We start from the raw sequence: 22,973 nt of genomic DNA on the forward strand, positions 1-22,973 counted from the left end.
ATTAACGTGAATCAATATTTATCTCATATATTAAACGTAGCATAGCATATAGGTTCAAAAGAGATTTACAAAAACAATCACAGCATATAGGTTTAAAAGAGATTTACAAAAACAATCACGGCAGAAAACTAGAACACCAAGAAATCAGTTTTTCTTTAATTGTAAAACTTAATCACATGTTATATATTTTCTAAATTTTCTTTATTTATAATGAACGATGATATATTCATCAAGTTTGTATGTGTTGAGACAATGTTGTCACTTTTAGATGGTTCTTGGACTTAAAAATTCATTATTTTTCATTTCACCTATTGGTTTTTCTTTGTGGGTGTTAATAAATGTCTAAAACGTATAGCTGTTAGCAAATGTTTTAGCTACATAATTTTATTTTACAAATTCAATTTTGGTGTTGTAGTAAAATAAACCAAGATTAAATTTTATATTATACTCAATAACTTTCCCGTGCATCGCACGGGTTAGCGACTAGTGTATATATATATATGTGTGGGTTAGAAGAAAAGAAAGCCCAAACACATAATCTCGGATTAGAGTCAAAACAGAATTGGAATTTTATTTTTCATAAAGCTCGACAGATACCTATCTGTCGAGATGCTGTCGAGCAGCTGTTGAGCCACGGGGCTAGAATAGCTTCTTAAGCTCAATGGATAGCTAGCTGTCAAGCTTTAATGAACAACACTTCTTCAGCTTGAATCTTGGACAGACTTGCATGTTTTCAACACTTAATCTTGAAACACAGTTTCTTGAAGTATTAAATACATCCTAGATCTACCCAAATAAAAGTAAAGTGCGTTTTGTCAAAGGATAAACCAATTACATAAAATAGTGACATATGTTCCTAACAAGTGAATCACATATGTCCTAACAGATGTCTATGAAGGTGTTCTCCTTGAGCTTCATGAGAAAGATAGCTCTAGTATTGTTGATTGTAGTCAACTTCCTTACTGGGTACAAGTTGAACATCATGATGGTGGTTAGACACCTCATGTCAGCGAAAAGGCATTAGTGTTAAGGCATCTTCCCTCTCTAACACCACCAATATGAGATTGGACAGTTTCTATGGATAGCATCCTGTCCTTCTAATTGGTGAAGTCATGGTCATCTAAACCTTCAAGCCCTAGCACCTCATCTATAACACCCACATCTATAGTGAATTCCTTTCCTTATCCAACAATTAATCTCATCCTTTTTTAGCATAGCATTTGCATAAAACTCCCTGATCAAAGGCTTACACACTCTAGGCAAGTCACTCAACAGCTTATCCCAACCTTTACCCTCAAAAGATTTGGGAATGAAAGTGTCCTTCAAATCCCCTAAGTCCACAAATCTTTCTTGAATGATTGTTGCCTTTATGTAGTACTCTTTGTATCTCTCAAAGTGTTGAGTAGATCTAAACTTGGAGTTGTCCATTTTCAGCCTTTTATCACCCTTCTAGGCAATGGTTTTCTTCTTGGTAGGAGTCATTTGCAAACATAGCAAAAAAGGCCACAAAAACAAAGCACAATAGATGGAAATTCAAACATTAGTAACAAGTTAGTATAACTGAAAAGAACATAGAACTATACCATCCTTCAATCCATATTCAGTTGAGATTTAGACATTGAAAGAGATAGCTCAAATAAAAAAAGGATAGAACAACCTATCAACAATACTTTTGCATAACAAATTGTGACAATGAGCACAACATCTTAATCAAGAACACTCTAGGGCACATTCCCAAGCACAAACTTCAACATGCAATAATCAGCTGTATTGAAGCAGTGTATACCACATTCATCCAAAAGAAAGCATATGTCTATGAGACATATCTTAATGAGTATGAGATGTTCAAACCAACATGGAGCAGACAATATCCTCAAGGCAGAAGCAACACACATGATATCAATAGTCAATAGCAACTTTAAAGTAAAAAAAATATGACCCAACCATTTAAGCTCAACCATTTTGAACCAACCATACTCACAAATAGAGTATATCACAGTAAACCCAATCAAATAGCATATGACAATGAGACATATTATCATGGGTATGAGATTTACCAACCAACACAGATCAGTTTACAAACTCAAACAGTGAAACTAAAACATGATAACAACCATATTAAGCATCCTAGAAACAAGATCAACCAAACCCAAACATCCAAACTCAACAAACATGAACCCAACCCATACCCAAAACTACAGATATCACAAATCAAAACCACAACTCACAGATTCAAGAAAATAAAGCTCAAAACATAAAATATGTAGCGAGAAAGAGAAAGCCCATACCTTTTTCTTGAAGATTTGAAGTTGAAAAGATGCAAAAAATGGAGGTTTTTCAAGAGTGACATGGTGAGTTTGAGAGAGGTTTAAGTGAGGAAGATAATGAATAGTCACAAAATTTCGAGGGAAAACTCAAAAAGGTTTTAAAAAATGACCTATTTGCGCAAAACACGCAATTTTCGCAACTGGGTTAAGTCGCGAGCAAGTCGCCAAGTCCAATTGGCAGAACACTTAAGACAAAAATGAATATGACATTCATTGAACATAGACATGTGTGATGTGTGTGGGTATCAACAATAAGATAGTCCTTAGTCTAACATGAAGCTTCAATGATCAATTCAACCAAGCCATACACAATTAGCACTAGATAAAGTGACCCATCTCAATTATAGAAATATGCATATATGACCTCCCACAAAACTTGATTACATAACTTGTGAAGCTTTTCATTTGGCTCCATATACCTCATATCATTTGATCTTTTTGAATCAATACATCTCATCGTGAGATCGATACTTGAAATTTTTGATATTTCAATTTGATGAGTTAGCCTTTGACTTTTTGGGCATCATACATTTTATTTTACGTCGCTTTCCCTTTTTCCTAGTCAAATACTATTTTCCTAGTCAAATACTAGTATGTGTGACAGGCTTTCGCAACTCAATATCTCTTTTCATTTGGAGATTTACATTTGGTGAGTTCTTTAAGCAAAAAATAAAATAAAATAAATGAGTGGGAAGATATATAGGCACAAGTCTACGTATGTCTCAAGATCAACAATACCATTGACTAATCATTCATGACAAGTTTGAAGATCTATTTACAACAGTCACATAGATGTCAAGATTTCTCCCACAAAGATATAGAGTGTCATAGGGAACAAGCTACGCTCGTAAATGCACAAGGCCATTTGTACAAAGGTACAAGGCAAAATGTGTTTTGAGACAAAACTTAGCGAAGTCGATCAAACTTTTTAGATTTTCTACTTTTTATGTGTTTTTGGCTTTTTGACATAAAAACAAGAAAAGATAGATCAAAAACACCAATGTAAAATCATTTAAAGCAAAAGCAAACTAACAAACAATTATCAACTCAAACTTGCAGCAACACACAACCAAGCATAGTCACAAAACATTGGAAGTATTAATGCATGGACATGTTGTAATGCTTATGCATGAGTACCCCTCTTCACCCACACGTCACGTGCGTTTAGGGTGATATCCTTATAGGATTGGGTACGAGAGTTAGGACTTTCAAATCTTCTAGTAAAGCTTTCCAAGCAAGTGGTGAATGCACCAATCATCTTCATCATGTCCACCACACCGGGATCACCATTTTGACCTCTTGATGACTCAACAGCCCAAGTCCTCTTGTCATCTCTTGGTCCTCTTGACCTTTTATCACTTGCATTCTTCAATGCTCTTAGCTTATGACAATTCGGTCTAGTGTGCCCTTGAAGTCCACAATGGTGACAGACATGGTTCATTCTTGAACCTCTTTGTGATCTTGGAAGAGATTTCCCTTTGGCTTTAGACCTGACCACAGATTGGTTATGGGGTTTGTTCAACACCTTTTGGTCAGCCACATTCTTCTTTTTCTCAACCTTTGCCTTCTCCATAGTAGGGGCAACTACAACAGGCTCTTTGGCCTTCACAAACTTCACTTCTTTGGAGATATTCACAGTTGAACTACTTTCTCTTGTGTATCCTAATCCAGTTTTGTCGAAGAAAAGTTTTTAATGAGAGAGGACATCATCAAGCTTCTTTGTGGATACATGCTCTACCTTGGCATTTGCTTGAACCACCTCAAGCTCAAGGAATTTCAACTTGGTGTAAGCTTCGGTTAGCTCACCATTTAGCGTCTCAATCTCACACTTGGCCTCCTTATATCTTACTAGGAGACTTCTATAGTCTTCTCTGCTTTCTTCATCTTCTTCATAGTCGCCTTGGCCACCCGTGCATACTCTCTCGACTTCTCAAGGAGAGAGTTGTAATTCTCTTGAAAACCGGCTGTATCTTAATCTTCTTCAGCATCCGATTCTTCTACAATTCCCATGGATTCCTTATCATTATGCTCCCCAAGTTCTTGCACAAGCAAATTCAAGTCCTCTAAAGATTCAACATGAGCAATAGTTATAAATGCTGAGAAATTCCCTTCTTTATCACAGCTATTCTCCGAATCAAAGGTGGAGGAATCTGAGTCACTGAGAGTGGTGGCATACGCCTTGTCCTTTGATCTTAAGTAATTAGGACATTCCTTTTTGAAATGGCCATGTCCATTACATTAAAAACAAGTGACTCCTTGATTAGATTGGGACTCCTTCTCGTCCCTCTTTTTGAAGTCCTTTTTCTCCTTTCCGGAAATTGCAAATTTCCCTTTATTACCAAATTTCCCACTGTTCTTGAACTTCAGGAATTTGCGAAATTTTTTTGCAAGGTAAACAACATCTTTCTCGACAACATCCTCATCTGAGGAGTCGTGTGCTTCTACCCTTTCATTTATGGTCTTAAGAGCAAGAGATTTGCTCTTCCTTTAAGTGGGCAACGACAATTCTTAAGTCTGAAGCGAGCCAACCAGTTCTAGGACTTTGATATCATCAAGATCTTTGCTCTCTTCAACCGCCATCACCTTGGCACGGAAGCTTTCCGGCAATGACCAAAGGATCTTCCTTACTACCTTGGAATCCTTTGTTTTCTCTCCCAAATTAAACTTGCCGATGACCACTTCATTAAGCTTACTATAGAAAGAGTTAAAGGACTTGTCCTCACTCATTCTGAGCTCCTCAAATCGGGTGGTCAACATCCGTAGCTTCGTGTCTTTTACTTTCTTCGTTCCCTCATAAGTATTCTCCAATATCTGCCAAGCCTCCTTGGCAATGGTAATGTGAGAAATCTGATGGAACTCATCTGGAGACACACCACAAAAATAGCGTTAAGTGCTTTGCTATTAGCATTTGATGCCGCGAGGGCTGCCTTATCCCATGTGGATTTGGCTGCCTCCAGCCTAGTCCAGCCAATATCAACTGCATCCCAAACAGCTTCATCAATAAAACAAAAAAATGCTCTTATCCATACCTTCCAAAAGGCATAATTGTTACCATCAAAATGTGGCGGAGCATTTAAAGATTGAGACCGGTCCATCTCAATATGAGGTCAAGGATCACAGTAAGGTAATAAACCAATATAAGTGTACCCACTCTGATACTAATTGAATATTCAAAATGTGTATAAACAACAATGAATGTTTAAACCCCCAATTTCCAAATTATCAATTCAAGCTTATTATCAAACAATTAATGTACGGAACATGAACATAAGCATATAACAAAATTGATAAATAATCTAAACCAAATAAAATCACATCCACAGCAGAAATTAAATGGCAAAGATTAAGGGAAGAGAGATGCAAACACAAGGGCAACATAATGATGTGTTATCGAAGAGGAAACCGAAGCCCTCGGCGTAAAACCTCTCCGCCACCCTCCAAGCAGTAAATAATCCACTAAAGAATATAGTTGGGATACATGAACAGCAGAAGACCCTCCAAGCCTAATCAACCTAGTATACCTAAGCCCTCCAAGCTCCTACTCGAACGAGGTTACGCCGAACCTATTTCTTCTTTAGTTTACCGGATTCTACTATAACCCATAGCATCAACCAATATGAATTAGTTCCTTCCAAACTACTTCCCAAAGCACCAAAATGCATTCTCACAGATATGGGTAAGGTGAGAAAAGGATTTGGTTAAAGAACCTCTCAAGGATGTAACAATGGAGAGGGTGAGAGTTGAGGAATTTGAATAGTCACTATTTAAAGATTGTAGATGAGTCAATCTTGTTTTTATCTAGGATTTCTCTCTCAAAATTCTCTCTGGAAGCTCTCAATATTTCGTGGGTATAAGGGGTATTTATACTAGAGTGAAAAAGGAATGCGAAGAGTCAGTTTTTCCATAACAGAGTGGACTGGCAACTTGGCCTCACGACTTGACTAAGTCGTGAGTGTTAGGACATATGTGATTCACTTGTTAGGAACATATGTCACTATTTTATGTAATTGACTTATCCTTTGACAAAACGCACTTTACTTGTATTCAGGTAGATTTAGGATGTATTTAATACTTCAAGAAACTGTGTTTCAAGATCAAGTGTTGAAGACATGCAAGTCTGTCCAAGATTCAAGTTGAAGAAGTGTTGTTCATTAAAACTCGACAGCTAGCTATCCATCAAGCTTAAGAAGTTGTTCCAGCCTCGTGGTGACTGCTGCTCGACAGCACCTCGACAGACAGCTATCTGTTGAGCTTTATGAAAAATAGAATTCTAGTTCTGTTTTGACTTTAATCTGTGATTATGTGTTTGGGCCTTCTTTTCTTCTAACACAAGTTGCACAAGTGTTGAGCAAAGTTTGTTTAAGCAATTTGTAACCGGAGACAAAGTTTTGCCCTAGTTCATCATTCTTGTGAAGAAGTTGTTGTGTATGTGCACCATAGGGTTTTGTGACCAAGCATCTTCTTGATCTTCATTATTGATGAAGTGAAGAACTTTGCAGCCAATAATCTTCTTCTAGAAGGTGATTAAGTCACGTACTAGGATCCACACAATTTGTTAGTCACGTATTGGGATTCGTGCATTAAAGGTTGGTATTCATATATTGAAGAGTTCAGAGGTTCTTAAGTGGTAGAAGGTTTCTGCTATGAGTTCATCTACGAGGATTGTAGAGTCTAGGGACAAAGATTTTGTACTAGATCTGAAACTTCTCTTTATCATAGTGGATTGCTTTTTGGGAAGGTTTCCCCCCAGTTTTTTTACTGTGAAACTAGTTTGTTTCATTGGTTTTCCTGGGTCATCATATCTTATCTTATTTACTTTTTCGCTGCATTCATTATTGACATGATATTGATGTTTGTTTGTTTTAACAAGTTTTATTCATAATAAATCTAATTAACAACTTGGATTTAAAACTTGTTAATTATATCAACCAGGGTCTAAATTTCCCAACAGCAAGTTCAAGCCGCGAGCTAACTGAATGACCAGTTTGGACTTTTTGTCCTGTAGTGCTACAATTGGCATGATGGTTCAACTTCTTTGCATGCTTCACTTGTGTGCATCTTCTGGCGGCTTGCAAGCCATGAGCCACCCGCGAAATCCAGCCGCGAGTCCTTACTTTTCTACACAGTCTTGAGCATTTCTTTACATAGTCTTGAGCATTTCTTTACACACTACCCTTACATGATTCCCACCTAAACACAGGGTTACTAATTGCTAAATTACAAGCAAATTTGGTACGAAATAAAGTCAACAAGATGGTTGATTAAATTCAACCTTACATACAAGAACATTCAAGCTGCAGAAAGGAGAATTCAATTTTTGAAGAGTTTGACTGATCGAGAAATAGGTTCGACCGATCGAAATTTGCAGACATGAAATTTCTGTAGAATTCTATTTCAGCCTAAACTCTGCTTAAACATTTTAGATTTCAAGTGAAACACTTCTAGTATATTAAGGAAAATCCTAACTACGTTTTCAAAGCTGTTAGAGACTTTGGAGGTGCTCTTGTGAGATCTAAAAAGGTATTATACCTTCCTCTTTTAAAGCCACTACCAAAAATTATTCTTATGCCATTAGAGCTGGTAGATCTAAATTTGTTGCAACAAGATCAATATCTGTTGATGATCTAAACCTTCAGGGTGGTCTTGGAATCATAAACTAGAGAGTTTGTGTTGCTAAACCTTTAAGTGGGATCTCAAAGTCATAAGCGTGGGTGCTTGTGTTGCAGTAAGTCCAACAAAAGAAGGAGTCTGTGAATTTGGAGTTTACACGTGGTCATGTCAGTAAGTTACTACTGGAGGTAACAATAGATTTAGAGTTAAATCTGAATATAAAAACTTTGATTCTCTTATAGTGGATTTGTTTTACCTTGAGGAAAGCTAGGTCAAATCCTCTCCAGATTTTTACCTTGAGATAGTTTGTTTCATTGGTTTTCTTGGATCATCATATCGTGGTGTTATTTATTTTCTATTGTTGTGCATGATATGATTTATTATTGTTTAACCTAGATCTGAATAATTAACCTAAGTAATCACTTGGCTAATATATTAGGTTATACAATTTTCTTTAAGGGGTCTAAACAAACAAACAAGTGGTATCAGAGTGGGTTCACTTTGATTGGACTAATGTCCTGAGTGAGATCCTTGATCCCTTCTGTTATGGATAATTTTAAGTGTCTTATTGCTTTTGGCTGTGATGTTTTGAATAAAAAGGACACTAATGTTTTTGTTGATCTTATTGATGCTTGTGAAACTCTTCGTAGGGAATTAACTAAATCTATGAAAATTGCTAAGAAATTTAAGGAAGAGCTAAAACTGGCTAATCTTGGAAAAGAGGAATTGATTGTGAGATTAGATGAATCTAATAAAAAGAATGATTTTTTGAGAAATCAATTTTCCTCTTTAAGATGAAAAGTTTGGAACAAAAGTTAGCTGAGGCTGAAGCTAAACTTGAAAATTTTTCCAATACCAAACTTACTATTGTTAACAGGTCTGTTCCTGTTCCTGTTAAGCCTAAAGAAAAAATTTATATTCCTCCTTTCAAAAGGCTTATGTTGCTAGGTTAGACAAAGGTAAAACTTATGACGTAGATGCTGAAGTTTCTAAACCTGTGTCTAAACCTACTATTAGAGTGTATAAGAAATCTGTTTTTGTGCCTACTTGTTACATTTGCAGTGTTATTAGTCACATTAGACCAAATTGTTTTTTGTTGAGGCAAAAACCAAAATCAGAGACTAGATTTGCTGTTAGGAATACTGATGTTCCTAAATTTGTTCATCTTTGTCACTTTTGTGGTGTGTCTAGTCACATTCGTCCTAACTGTCAGAAATTGAAATTTAAGCATGTTGTGTTTCAGTCTAGGATATGTGATGATATTTCTCTTGCCATAAGTCCTGATAAATTATTTCATATGCTTGTGAAAAATTTAAGCTTGTTGGCTTATGAAAGGAAATTGCAGGATTTCAGCCTCTCTCAGAAGAAGTGTGTAATCCCCCAAATACAATCTGGTTCTCATGGTTTTTCACCTACAAAGCCAAAGACTCGAGTTGTATGGGTGAGAAAAGATTCTCTAAGGTAAGTGTTGCTTACTTGTCCCTGATTTAATTCTTTCAATTATTTGTGGACATGTTTTATTTTCTTTTAGGTTGTTTTGTTTAAAAAAAAAAAAAATCCAAAAACATTGAAAATTTTCAAAAAGACAAAAATATTTTATTTTGTGTCTAGTTTTATTTTTCTTGAGGATTACATGAATTATAGTATCTCTTTCTTGATTTAGAATATACTTGATATTGTGGAGAAACATAGAAAGTATGTATTGCATAACTAAGTGCATGACTATTTTGAGATAAATATAATTTTGTATGAGTGTGTACTAGTTTGTACAAGTACTCATGGGTTAATTAAGAAATTGATATTTCTTATTTGTGTACCCTCTATAGCTTAGTTGACCACTATTCATGCATTGTTGTTGTAGCATATTGTGTACTCTTTGTTTTTGGTCATAATATGAAAATCCAAAAAGATTTTTATTTTTTTTGTATTACATATCACCAAGTGTGTAATTGAGATTGGCCTATGAAATTTGGATTTCATGACTGTGTACCTTATTTAGCTTAGATGAGCTATTTTTCTACACTTTGCTAGTTTGTGTTATGTACTGCTTATATTGTGTGAGTTGTTTATGGTTTTTAAACACAAGCTCTTGATTTTGAAGTCACATTCTTTTAATTGTAAGGACTAAAAAATCCTAGGAGAAAGGCATAAATAACCATTTCACCACTATTGTGGACACCCCATTTTGCAACTTGCATTTAATCTCACATGGAGGGTAAAAGGGTAATTTCCTCTTGGAAATATGCATCTTGATTATAGTCATTAGATCCTTAATCTCATTTCACCAAAATGATCTTGATGTTGTAACGATCAAATCAACTAGTCATAAACCTTAATCGGACCACCAGATTGAAAGTTATCGTCAAATCAAGTTTTAATGGTTGAGATGCACTATCACAAATTGAGTCCGACTATATGTGATTATGAACAATTGATTTCAATTGGTTATAAGTATAATCAATTTGAGATCAATGATGTGTCATAATTTGATTGGTTAAGACTACATTTTATGATAGGGTTGCATACACCTAATTAATTAGATAGTTAAACATTAATTATTCAATGAGTAATTTGTGCAATTATCTTTTAATTAGGGTAAATTTGGAACTAATTAAGTCTAAAATAGGAGTGATTGGAGCCTATTAATATTAATTGAAAATTAATTTGGGACCTATTAATGTTAATTGTGCTGAAATTATTTTCTAGCAAATGACCATTGCTCACCATTTCATTGATATCTCTCCGAATATTTTGAATTTGTGAATGAGGCTAATTTTCTCAGAAACTAGACATCTGAGACTTCAATTTGAGCACAATAACGAGACAATTCCAATCGGAATTGAGTAGAATATGATTTTTTGAAATTGGCTCCACAGGCTGTTATAGTGGCTACGGGAAAATCAAATTTTGACTTGCTCCTCACTTCCACCAATCTCTACATTTAATGCATTAGATTTTCGCCAAGGCTAAAATGAGGTCTAGGTTTATGATTCTTTTTCAACCCTCTTTAAATGGCATTCCATTCATATTTCTTTCACCACTACTATATAAACCCTCCCTTTCCTTCATTCCAAAGGACAAAAAAAAAAAAAAACCCCCCCTCTCTTTCCCTCTCTTGAGTTCAGTGAAGTTGAGTAATCTTGTCATATCTTGATCTTCTTGAGACTCACTCTTCCTCTCCTAACTCTTCTTTTCCTCCACCCTTAGGATCTTTGCTAAGAGTCTCCTCCTCCACCATATGGATCTTGCATGAAGGTATAATTCATTTCCCTAACTTGTTTTTTTGTGTTGCTATAATGAGAATTTAGAATTAAAGCATGATAGTAACTATTTAAATTCTCTTGAGTATGTTTGAATGTTCTTGAATGTTCTTATGTGTTCTTCACATGTTTTTGGTTGTTCATCACATGTTTGTTTCATAATTCTTTCAAATCATTGAATATAGGATATCACAATTGACACACATTCACTAGAATTTATTTTTGAAATGCTTAATAAATTGAATTAGGGTTTATCACATGCACACACTTTGAATCAACATGTGATGTAATATGAATGTTGGCCACTATAATCTAGAAGACCAGTTTCACTAGGCAAGGTGGGTGCCTAACACCTTTCCCACCTTGTAACATAGTCTCTGAACTTAGATCAAGGGTTGATAGACCAGTATTTATCTTTGTAATTTTCAATTTCTAGATTGTATCCAGGATACAAAGCCATGCACTTTATCTTAGATTGTATCTAGGACCAAAGGCATGTAATTTTCCTATGATCAATGTAAATTCAATTGAAAATTAATAAAATGAGGAATTTTTCAATTTTGGTTTTCTTATTTATCCTAATAATTAAATAAGTGACGACTTCATTGTAAAACCCCTAATCTAAAGGGGAAAAATATAACTAGTCGAACCTCCATTTTGAGAGGTAATAACACGACTCCATCCATTCACGTGGGTTTGGTCCAACATCATAAAAAGGGGCCGGGGGCACGGTCTCTCACAACTGTTACTCGCCAATCATGAACACCTGTGTGTAAATCATAAAAGCCATGCTCAGTAAGGTGTAGCACTTGCATAGCAAGATTAAATGAGGTGTTATTTATGAAATGTATGTGAAAATCAAAAGAAAAAAAAAAGTGAATTAAAGAAAAAAAAAAAAAGCAAACAAAAAGCATCATTTTTTTTTTTGCATGATTGCAAGCATGTTTTCTAGGAGATATGAAAGTTATATTATGTAATTCTTTAGGTGATAGTCACTTTCAAAATTAAGTGATTGATAATGTAGAAATTGTATTTAATTACTATCTACATATCACCTTTTATGTATCTCATACACTTACTAGTTGCACACACCACTCACAAATCTTTGTTAACAAATTTGGTCATCCTTAATTGCATATGATCTGATGTGTAAATGCAAATTTTGGTTTTGGTTGGGAATTTGAGGAAAAATAATATTTTTAGGTTTTAGAAATTTAAATTTTGTGATTTTAACTTCTTGACTAATTTTGATATTTGCATTTAAGAGGCATCATTTTTTAAAAACTTTTCTAGATCATGTTCATCTACTTTGAGTCATATAAAAATTTCCTTCAAGTTGTTTTTCTTCATAAAATTTCCAAATTTTTAAGTTTTATAAATTTTCACTGTTTCTACCGATTGAAGATCTCCCTCGACCAATTGACAATGTTCAAGTTTTGAATCAAAACTCTCTGCCTCTCTCAATTGCTGCTTGATTGATGTTCAACCGATTGAAACTGGAAAACTTTCAATTTTTAGTTTCTTGACCGATCTATCTTTTTATGCGTCATTTTAGGATTCACATGCATTGCATTGTTTTATTTATCTATCTTGCATTTTTGCAGTCATATCTCTCATTGTTTTTCACACACAACACGCATACATTTTGCTAAATTGGGTACTCAACTTGATTTAAAAATTGATTGATTAATTTTTGAGTTCTGTACATTTTAGTATTGCTATTTTTCTTATGTGTGAACTGTTGAAAACTGAATTTTATTTATTTATTTTTTATATGGTGGATATTAAATGTGGAAATATTTTCTCTACTCATGAGGTTGATTTGAGTTCAAAATACCTTGACACATGAGAACATTACTTGCTGAATTTTTATATCATTGAGATCTATATTGTATAGTCTTAACTAATTGTGCCTGAAATGTTTGCATGCATCTGTTTATGGGTCACATAGTGTCAAGTTTGCATATATTGAAAGAGAGAATATTTTTCTTCACATGTATCCTCAACTTAATTTTTTTAAGTTTGGTTTGTATCTTTTTAGTTTTCCCCACATCCTAAATTTTCCCCAAAACTTTTTTTAAAACTAGAGAAAAAGCTATTTTTAAAACCTATGCTGTTTATAGGGGGAGTTGTTGCTCTTTATAGGGGGAGTTGCCTCTATTTTTTATAGAGCTGAATTGTTTTGTGTTCCCTTGATTCTTTATTTTCGTTTATCTTCTGTTGTGTATGTTTTCTATCTACCTTTTGATTGGGTTGTCTTTGTCAATATGTGACAAAAAGGGGGAGAAATAGATGAAATTTGGGAAATTATGTCTACTTGTAGGTTTCTAATTGTCTTTATTTAGGGGGAGATGAAATTGTTTTTTGAAAGGGGGAGAAATAAAAGTTTTTTTTTTTAATTTTTTTATTTTTTTTTTATGTGTCTAACTTAGGGGGAGAGTTAGTTTACCTTTTTTTTATTTGCTGTTGTTATTGCATATTTGCTATTTGTTGTTTATCTGTCTTTATTTCCACACATGCAGTGATGTGCTCTTTTGAGTGTTTCAGGAAAAACAGGTACATTCTGATCAAGACCTACTGCTTCTTCTTCCTCTAGCAACTTTTGGGTTAGAAATCTTAGATTGGAATTTGTGAAGTATTTGGGCATTTTATTGTAATTGAGCATTTCATTTTGTATGTGAGTTTTGTCATAGATTGCCAAAGGGGGAGATTGTTAGGTTCTAAAACTTTAAAACAATTGGCAAACTGTGAGTACAAACCTGTCTAGATATAGATTCCTTAAATCTATAGATTTGATTAGACAATGCTCAAGGTGTTACAAGTTAGAGTACAAGAACATTCAGGCTGCAGAAAGGAGAATTCAATTTCTGAAGAGTTCGACCGATTGAGATACAAGTTCGATTGATTGAAATTTGCAGACATGAAATTTATACAAAATTCTATTTCAGTCCAAACTCTACTTAAATGTTTTAGGTTTCAAGTAAAACACTTCTAGTATATTAAGGAAAACCCTAACTACATTTTCAGAGCACTTGGAGACTTCGGAGGTGCTTTTGTGAGATCTAAAAAGGTATTTTGCCTTCCTCTTTTAAAGTCACTACCAGAAATCATTCTCATGCTGTTAGAACCAGTAGATCTGAAGTTGTTGCAACAAGATCAATATGTTGATGATCTAAACCTTCAAGGGTGGTCTTGGAGTCACAAACTGGAGAGTTTGTGTTGCTAAACCTTTGAGTGGGATCTCAAAGTCATAAGCGTGGGTGCTTGTGTTGCAGTAAGTCCAACAAGAGAAGGAGTTTGTGGCTTTGGAGCTTGCACGTGTTCGTATCAGTAAGTTACTACTGGAGGTAACAATAGATTTAGGGTTAAATCTGATTGTAAAAACTTTGATTCTCTTATAGTGGATTTGATTTACCTTGAGGATAGCTAGATCAAATCCTCCCCAAGTTTTTACCTTGAGATGATTCGCTTCATTGGTTTTCCTTGGTCATCATATCGTGATGTTATTTATTTTTCGCTGTTGTGCATGATATGATTTATTATTGTTTAACCTAGATCTGAAGAATTAACCTAAGTAATCACTTGACTAATATATTAGGTTAAAAAATGTTCTTTAAGGGGTCTAAACAAACAAAGAAAATGCATCTCAAATCACATATAAGCAACTTAAATTTTAGTCAAATCATAGGTGGGTAAGTTGTAATTTGCTCAAACTTTACAAACTACACTAGCAGCTCTACATAAAGCCTAGGGTGGTCATAGGACCACCTTGGCTTGGAAAAAATAATTATTATTATGTATAAATTTTTAAAATTTATGATTTTTTTATCCTTAAAAAAATTGTGACAACCCTAAATTTTTTTAGGCCTAACATAATTAAACTTTGGACAAAATTTGGCAACAAACTTGATTGTAAGCTAAGTCTATGACTCCATTCAATGTTTATTTTTTTTTTATTTTTTTTATTGGTTGTGAATTTTGACAAATCTATCATTTAATTACATTTTTTTCTTATATCCTCTATACTTGTAAAATTTCAAGAAGATCAAAGATCAATAGCTATGTCATCAATCAAATGTTTAAATTTCAAGTTTTTGTAATGTAAAATTATACATAAAAAATAAGTTTATGGATTGAATAGTAAATAACATCCGATTGACATGTGTTTTAAGAACATAGAGAACATGTAATTCAGTGGTTAGATTTTCAAAATATGTAGCAATGTTAATTTGTTTAGTAAGCGTTGTAGCCTTGTGCTACAACTTACTTTGTAGCTAGACTTTGTCCTTAAACCTTGTAAAATTGTGATTTACAACTATGTATTTGTTGGCTTTAATTTCGTGTCAAATTTGATTGTATTTCTGTTCAATCATTTTCTGTATTTTTGAGGGATTTAATGTAAGGGCTGTGTGTGAGAGTTTGGTGAAGAATCTATGAAGAAGTGGTTTTTGTGACTTGACTCACGACTGACTCATGACTGCTAACTTGTGAAACAAGCCATGTGAGAAGCACACTACGGAATTTGAAGAGTCATTGATAGCCTGGATTTTGTGAGTGACTTGTGACTCAGGCCAAGTTGCGAGTGACCTGCAAAACTCATTACCTGTTGCTTTTTGGAGTGTGATTTTTCCCATTCTTTAGCAACAATGTATAAACCCTCATTACCCATGAAATGTAAGAAGAAGAAGGAGTATTTTCTAAAGAAACTTTTGAGAGAGAAACCCTAGCCAAACACTTGAGAGTTGGAGATTGTTTTACCCACAATCCTCTACATCATTTCTCTAAAGTTTCCATCTAATCCTACCTCTCCATCTACACATGCTTGAGACGTTCTTAGCCCAAACACTTACCTCTCCCATTTTGAGTATTGAGAGATGTTTTGGTGCCTTTGGGAAGCATTAGAAGAAGCCATTGAGTGGTGGATGCAATTGGGTGGAATTGCGAAATCCAGATAGCTAGTGAAGACAAGACTCCAAGAAGTCCGTTGGTAGCAACAACTTGGAGGGCTCAAGTATATTGGATGTATTTGGCTTGGAGGGTCTTTTTGATATTCGTATACTCCAACTTATTCACTAATGGATCGATTTTGGTTTGGAGGGTTATGGAGAGGTTTTTCATAGAGTACTTTGGTTTCCTCTTCGATAAAACTTTTCAGTATTATTTTTGCATTTGCATCTCTCTTCCCTACTCTTTATGTTTTACATTTATTACTTATTATACTTGCTTATGGCTTAGAGTAGTGTTCCGGTTTATTATGCTTGTTTTACTCTTGTTCTGCACTTAGATAAGTTAGAGTAAGACCAATTAAGCCATAATTTAAATCTGGGGGGGGGGGGGGTTCTAAAAAAGCATTAGTGTTTTCACACTAATTAAGCTTTCAATTGGTATTAGAGCGGGTACACTTTTTGGATTTCATTGTCCTTGTGTGATCCTAGACCCCGTTTGATGGATAAATCTCAATCCCTCAACACACCTCCTTTCTTTGACGGGAGTAACTATGCATTTTGGAAAGTACGTATGTGTGCTTTTCTAGGTGCTATTGATAATACCGTTTGGGATTCCGTTGAGAATGGTTGGGTGAGACAACAACACCCAAGGCGGAGTGGGACAAGGCTGCACTTGCTTTGGTAAATGCCAATAGCAAAGCAATTAATTCAATTTTTTTGTGGTGTTTCTATTGAATAATTTCACAAGATCTCTCATGTGAAGACCGCTAAAGAGGCGTGGACTATCCTCGAAACTACCTACAAGGGAACCAAGAAGGTCAAGGACTCCAAATTGCAAATACTCACTATCCGGTTTGAGGAAGTGAAGATGGGTGAAGATGAGTCATTCGACTCATTCTATGGGAGACTTAATGAGATTTTCATTGCCTAACTCAATCTAGGAGAAAAGATTGAGGATGCCAAAGTTGTAAGGAAATTCTTGAGATCCTTGCCTAAAAGCTTCCGAGCAAAAGTCACTGCCATTGAGGAGAGTAAAGATTTGGATGAGATCAAGATCCAAGAGCTTGTTGGCTCTCTTCAAACTTATGAGCTTGGATTGCCCTTTCACAAGTCTAGCAAATCACTTGCTCTCAAAACCATAAATGAGAGAATCGGTGATTCCTCGGATGAGGATGATGTTGAAAAAGAGGTGGCATATCTTGCAAAGAACTTCTGAAAGTTTCTAAAGATGAAGACGATGGGAAGTCGTTTGGCAAAGGAAAATTCTCACCCTCTAAGAATGACAAAAGAGACTTGAAGAAGAAGGACATAAAAGACTCATCACCATCCCAAGTGATTGTTTGTTATGAATGCAATGGTCATGGGCATTTGAAGAAGGAGTGTCCGAATTATTAGAGGAAAGGGTAAAGTGCTAATAACTACCCTTAGTGACTCAGAGAGCTCAAATTCTGATTCAAAAGAAGAATGCGAAGGTGATGGTAATTATTTAGCATTTATGGCAATTACCTCGGTTGATTCCAAAGATGAATTGAGTGATTTGGTTGAAGAACTTGGTGTTCACTTTGAGGTTGAAGAAGATGACGTTTCGGATGATGAGGATGTGTACCTCAATGAAGGTTATAAGAATCTTCAAGATGTGTATAATGCATTGCTGAGGATTGTGCCAAAAATGCTAAAGTTGCTAAGAGTGCAGTCAAGAAGATGAAGAAAATTGAAGAAGAACACAAATCCACTCTTACACAAATTAAAAATGCAAAGTGTGAAGTTGAAGAGTTGAAAGAGGAGTTGTTGAATGCTTACTTTCTCAAACTTGAAGTGATTCAAGCCAATGTCAAAGTGGAGCGCATAACAACCAAGAAGCTTGATAGTGTACTTTCATCTCAAAAGCCTTCCACGGACAAAATCGGATTGGGTTACACTGGTGAAGGAAGTTCGAGTAGCAAACCAAGAAGGGAGATGAAGTTTGTATTGGTGAAGGATGTAGAGAAGCTCCAGATTGAGATCCCTATCATTGAGAAGAAGGACATTGAACCAAAATCAAAGGCAAAAGGGAAAATTGCCTAAGAATCAAAGGGGACCTCAAGTGAAGTATTTTTGTTACCATTGTGGTATTCGAGAGCACATAAGACCAAATTGCTTCAAGCTTCATGCTTTCAGAAGGGTTGATTCTTTGCATGCTCAAGGAAATACAAGAAGAATGTTAAGAGGAAAGCAAGCTAAGGGAGAAAATGATGGTCAACTAATTGGATAAGTCATGGAAATGCTTAAAAACATCTCATATTGCCTAGCTAACTTCATCCTAAGGTTTGAGAGTTATGTTGGTCGTACCCCTCCGTCTAAGGTCCTCACCCAAAGCACCTATGTAGTGTGGGTGAAAAAGGGTACTCATGCATGATTATTTACTATGTACATGCATTAATACTTCCAATGTATTAGGGTTGTAGTTTCATGCATCATGTCATATGTATTCTTCTTCACTCAATGCTTCCTTCCTAGCATGTTTCTTTTATTACTTTTTGCTTTGTTTGCTTTTTTTGTTGATCTTACTTTAATGTTTTTGTTTTGTGTGAGTAAAAAATCCAAAAAATCATAAAAGGTATAAGATCTTAAAAAGTTTGATCGCTTGTGCTGTGTAATATCACTGTTGACACCCCATTTTGCAACTCGCATTTAACCTCACATAGGGGGTAAAAGGGTAATTTCGCCTTGAAAATATGCATCTTGATTTTGGTCACTAGTCCTTAATCTCACTTCACCAAAATGATCTTGATATTGTGACGATCAAATTGACTAGTCATAAGCCCTAATCGGATCATGAGATTGAAAGTTATCATCAAATCAAGTTTTGATAGCCGAGGTGCACTATTACAAATTGAGTCTGACTATATGTGATTATGAACAATTGATTCCAATTGGTTATAATTATAATCAATTTAAGATTAACGTTGTGTCATGATTTGATTGGTTAGGACTACATTTTATGGTGAGGTTAGATAGATAAACATTAATTATTCAATGAGTAATTTGCACAATTATCTTTTAATTAGGGTAAATTGGAAACCAATTAAGTCTGAAATGGGAGTGATTGGAGCCATTTAATGTTAATTGGGAGCTAATTTGAGACCTATTAATGTTAATTGTGTTGAAATAATTTTCTAACAAATGACCTCTTCTCACCATTTCATTGATATCTTTCAGAATATTTTGAATCTGTGAATGAGGTTAATTTTCCCAGAAACTAGAAATCTGGGGTTTCAATTTGATTACAAGAACAAGACAATTCCGATCAGAATTAAGTCAGATATGATTTTTCAAAGTTGGCCCTACAAGCTGTTACAGTAGCTACGTGAAAACCAAATTTTGGTTTGCTCCTTACTCTCACCAATCTCCACATTTAATGCACCAAATTTGCCCAAAGGCTAAAACGAGGTCTAGGTTCATGATTCTTTTTCAACCCTCATTAAATGGTCTTCCATTCATATTTCCTCCACCACTACTATATAAACCCTCCTCTTCTTCATTCTAGAGGATACACAAAAACCCCCTATCTTCTCTTCTCTTGAATTCTAGTGAAATTGAGTAGTCTTGTCATATCTTGATCTTCTTGAGACTTAAGGTATTGAGTGAGACTCACTCTCCCTCTCCTATCTTTTCTTTTCCTCCACTCTTAAGACCCTCTATCAAGAGTCCCTTCCTCCACCATATGGATCTTGCATGAAGGTATAACCCCCATCCCTAACTGTTTGTTTATGTTGCCGTGATGTGAATTTAAGATTAAAGAATGATAGTAATTATTTAAATTTCCTTGAATATGTTTGAATGCTCGTAATTGTTCTTATATGTTCTTCATATGTTCTTGATTGTTCATCACATATTCATGCATAACACTAGTTTTAATCTTAAATCCACATAAAAAATATGAAAAAACATGTTTGTTTAATAATTCTTTCAAATCCTTGAATCTAGGATATCACCATCCACACACATTCACTAGAATTTATTTTTCAATCCAAATGAAATGCTTAATAAATGGAATTAGGGTTTATCACATGCACACACTTTAAATTAAACATGCAAATTGATTGACATATTGGATGATATGATATGAATGTTGGTCACCATAGTCTAGAAGACCGGTTTTGCTGGGTAAGGTGGGTGCCTAACACCTTTCCACCTTGTAACATAACCTTCGAGCTTAGATCAAGGGTTAGTAGATCAAATGCTTATCCATGTAATTTTCGATTTTTAGATTGTAACTAGAAAACAAAGTCATGTACTTTATCTTAGATTGTATCTAGAACCAAAACCATGTAATTTTCCTATGATCAACGTAAATCCAATTACAAATTAATAAAATGAGAAATTTTTCAATTTTAGTTTTCTTATTTATTCCAATAATTAAATAAGTGATGACTTCATTGTAAAACCCTTAATCTAAAGGGGAAAATATAACTAGTCAAACCTCTATTTTGAGAGGCAATAACATGACTCCACTCATTCACATGGGTTTGACCCAACATCTTATAAAACGGGCCAGGGGGCACGGTCTCTCACAATCACATGTTGAGTTTGGCCTAATACCTTCATACTAATGGTGTAGTGCATTTACAAGCTTTGCTTGTTATGTATGCACATTTTAAGTGTGAGCGAAATCTAGAAATCTATGTTTGATTATTATAAATAGATTTTCAAGCTTGTCATGAATGTCTAGCCAATAGTCTTGTTTAATCTTGATACATGCGTATACTTGATCCTATATATCTCCTCACATTTATTTTTATGTCAAAAAGTTCTTTAAACGTCAATCTCTAAAAAAAGGAGTTGAAAAAGCCTTGCTTCGAAAACTAGTTTGACTAAGAAAAGGTGAAACAGAATGTATTCAAAATGTATGATGTCAAAGCCAAAGACATATTCATCGAAGAAATATAAAAAATTTCATAGCATCATTGCTCAAAAATTGAGTTGTATTAATAAAAAAGTATGAAAAATGGAAGTCAAATGAAAAGCTTTCAATCTATGTAAACACTTTAGTGAGGGGTCATATATGTTCATTTCTACTAGTGAGATAGGTCTCTTGATTTCATGCTATTTGTGTATGACTTGATTGAATTATTCATTGAAGTTTCATACTAGACTATGGACTAGTTCATACATGATTCCCACACACAACACACAAGTTTAATGTTTAATGAATGCCTATTTCATTTGTGTGATTATACATGTTCAAATGTGTTTTATGTATGCTCAATTGCTTGATGATCAAACCCAAAAAGATTTTGGAGTGTTTCATGTGTTTCTGGAAGTGATTTTTGTCACTTTGGTCCTTCAAGTTTTTCTCAAAATGTCAAATTTTTAGTGTTGAAAAACTTTTTTTTGGCCTTTTCGCGAGTGGCCCCCAGTCATGAAATTCTTAAGAAATTTTAATTTCTTAAAAATTTCAGGAAAAGAGTTTTGCGAGTCCCTCACGAGTGCTTTAACCCATGAAAATCTGCCCTATGCATCTGCATATTTCGCGAGTAGGCTTGTGACTTGCTCGCAAGTCACTGACTCGCGAAATGTAGAAAGACAGTTTTTAAAGGGCTCGAAATGTTAGTTTTCAAAATCCTTGTCTTTTTGCATTCCGCGACTCCCACACTCAAAAACTCACATTTTTCTTCAAAACTCAACCAAACTTCATTGGATTTCATCTCTAAGACTTCATTCAAGGTATTTCTAACCTTTTTCATCTTTCAAATTCATGGATTTTGTCTTAGATTTCTTAAAACCTAGGGTTGGGTTTATTTGTGTGCTTGGGTTGGGAAAACTTAATTTTTAAAAATCTTTCAATTTTGTGTGTTTGGGTTGGGTTTAGTCCCATTTTGTTTCTTGTTGATTATGTTGGCCCCATATTGCATTTTAACATGTATTGAGGCAAGTTTTTCACATTTTCATGCATTGTTCATCACACGTGTATAGTGTGTGCATTCTAGGTGTTTGATAAAATGCCTCTATGTTATTTATTTTTTCACTTTTTTGGACTCTGATGAGTACCAAATTTTGGGGTTTACCACATTTATACATGTTTAACATGTTTTGATCATTGGTTGTGTGTTTTACACACTTTGCCCCATGAGTGCTTGTTCATGCATTGATCATGCATTGCACATGCACACCTGATACACCCTTAATGCACACACCCTATCACTTGACATGTTTTGTATACATTCATGCTAGGAACCCTTTCTTATCCAAACAGAACGATTGTTTGGAATGAGTGTCTCATGAAAAACGAGACAAAGGTTGGAAAAATGAGAACCAAAGATGCATATAGACAAGGAGGTGAGAACATTAAAAACTTTCTTCAACAACTTACCATTTTTCCCAAAATCCGGTTTTGCTTTTATAACACAACTTCCAAAAAGCTCAAGTTTCTCTTTTCTTTTGATTCTTTTAAGAGCTTGAAACTTAGAGCAATGAGGTCTAAGATGACCAAAGGCACCACAATGGTGACAAACAATGGGTTTAGGTCCACTAGGCTTTTTGGGAAGGGATCTAGCAACATGGTTTTCTTCTCTTTTCAACTTTGGACACTGAGGTCTTATATGGCTAATCACACCACAATGGTGACAAGTTGTAACAAACTTAGATCCATCCAAAGTCTTAGGTTGAGACCTAAACGAAGGCTTAGGCTTAAGAGTCTTTCTCTCCACTTTGGATTTCTTTTGTGTGGAGGAATGTACACTGATTTGTCCTTTGAGGTAGAACACACAATAGGCACACAATCGGGTACCACAACATGATTGCAACAAATATTTTCATCCTTTTTAGCAATAGGTTCAGCAATCAAACAC

The sequence above is a fragment of the Quercus robur genome, chromosome 2 (genome assembly GCF_932294415.1).
Source record: "Quercus robur chromosome 2, dhQueRobu3.1, whole genome shotgun sequence".
Taxonomy (NCBI): Eukaryota; Viridiplantae; Streptophyta; class Magnoliopsida; order Fagales; family Fagaceae; genus Quercus; species Quercus robur.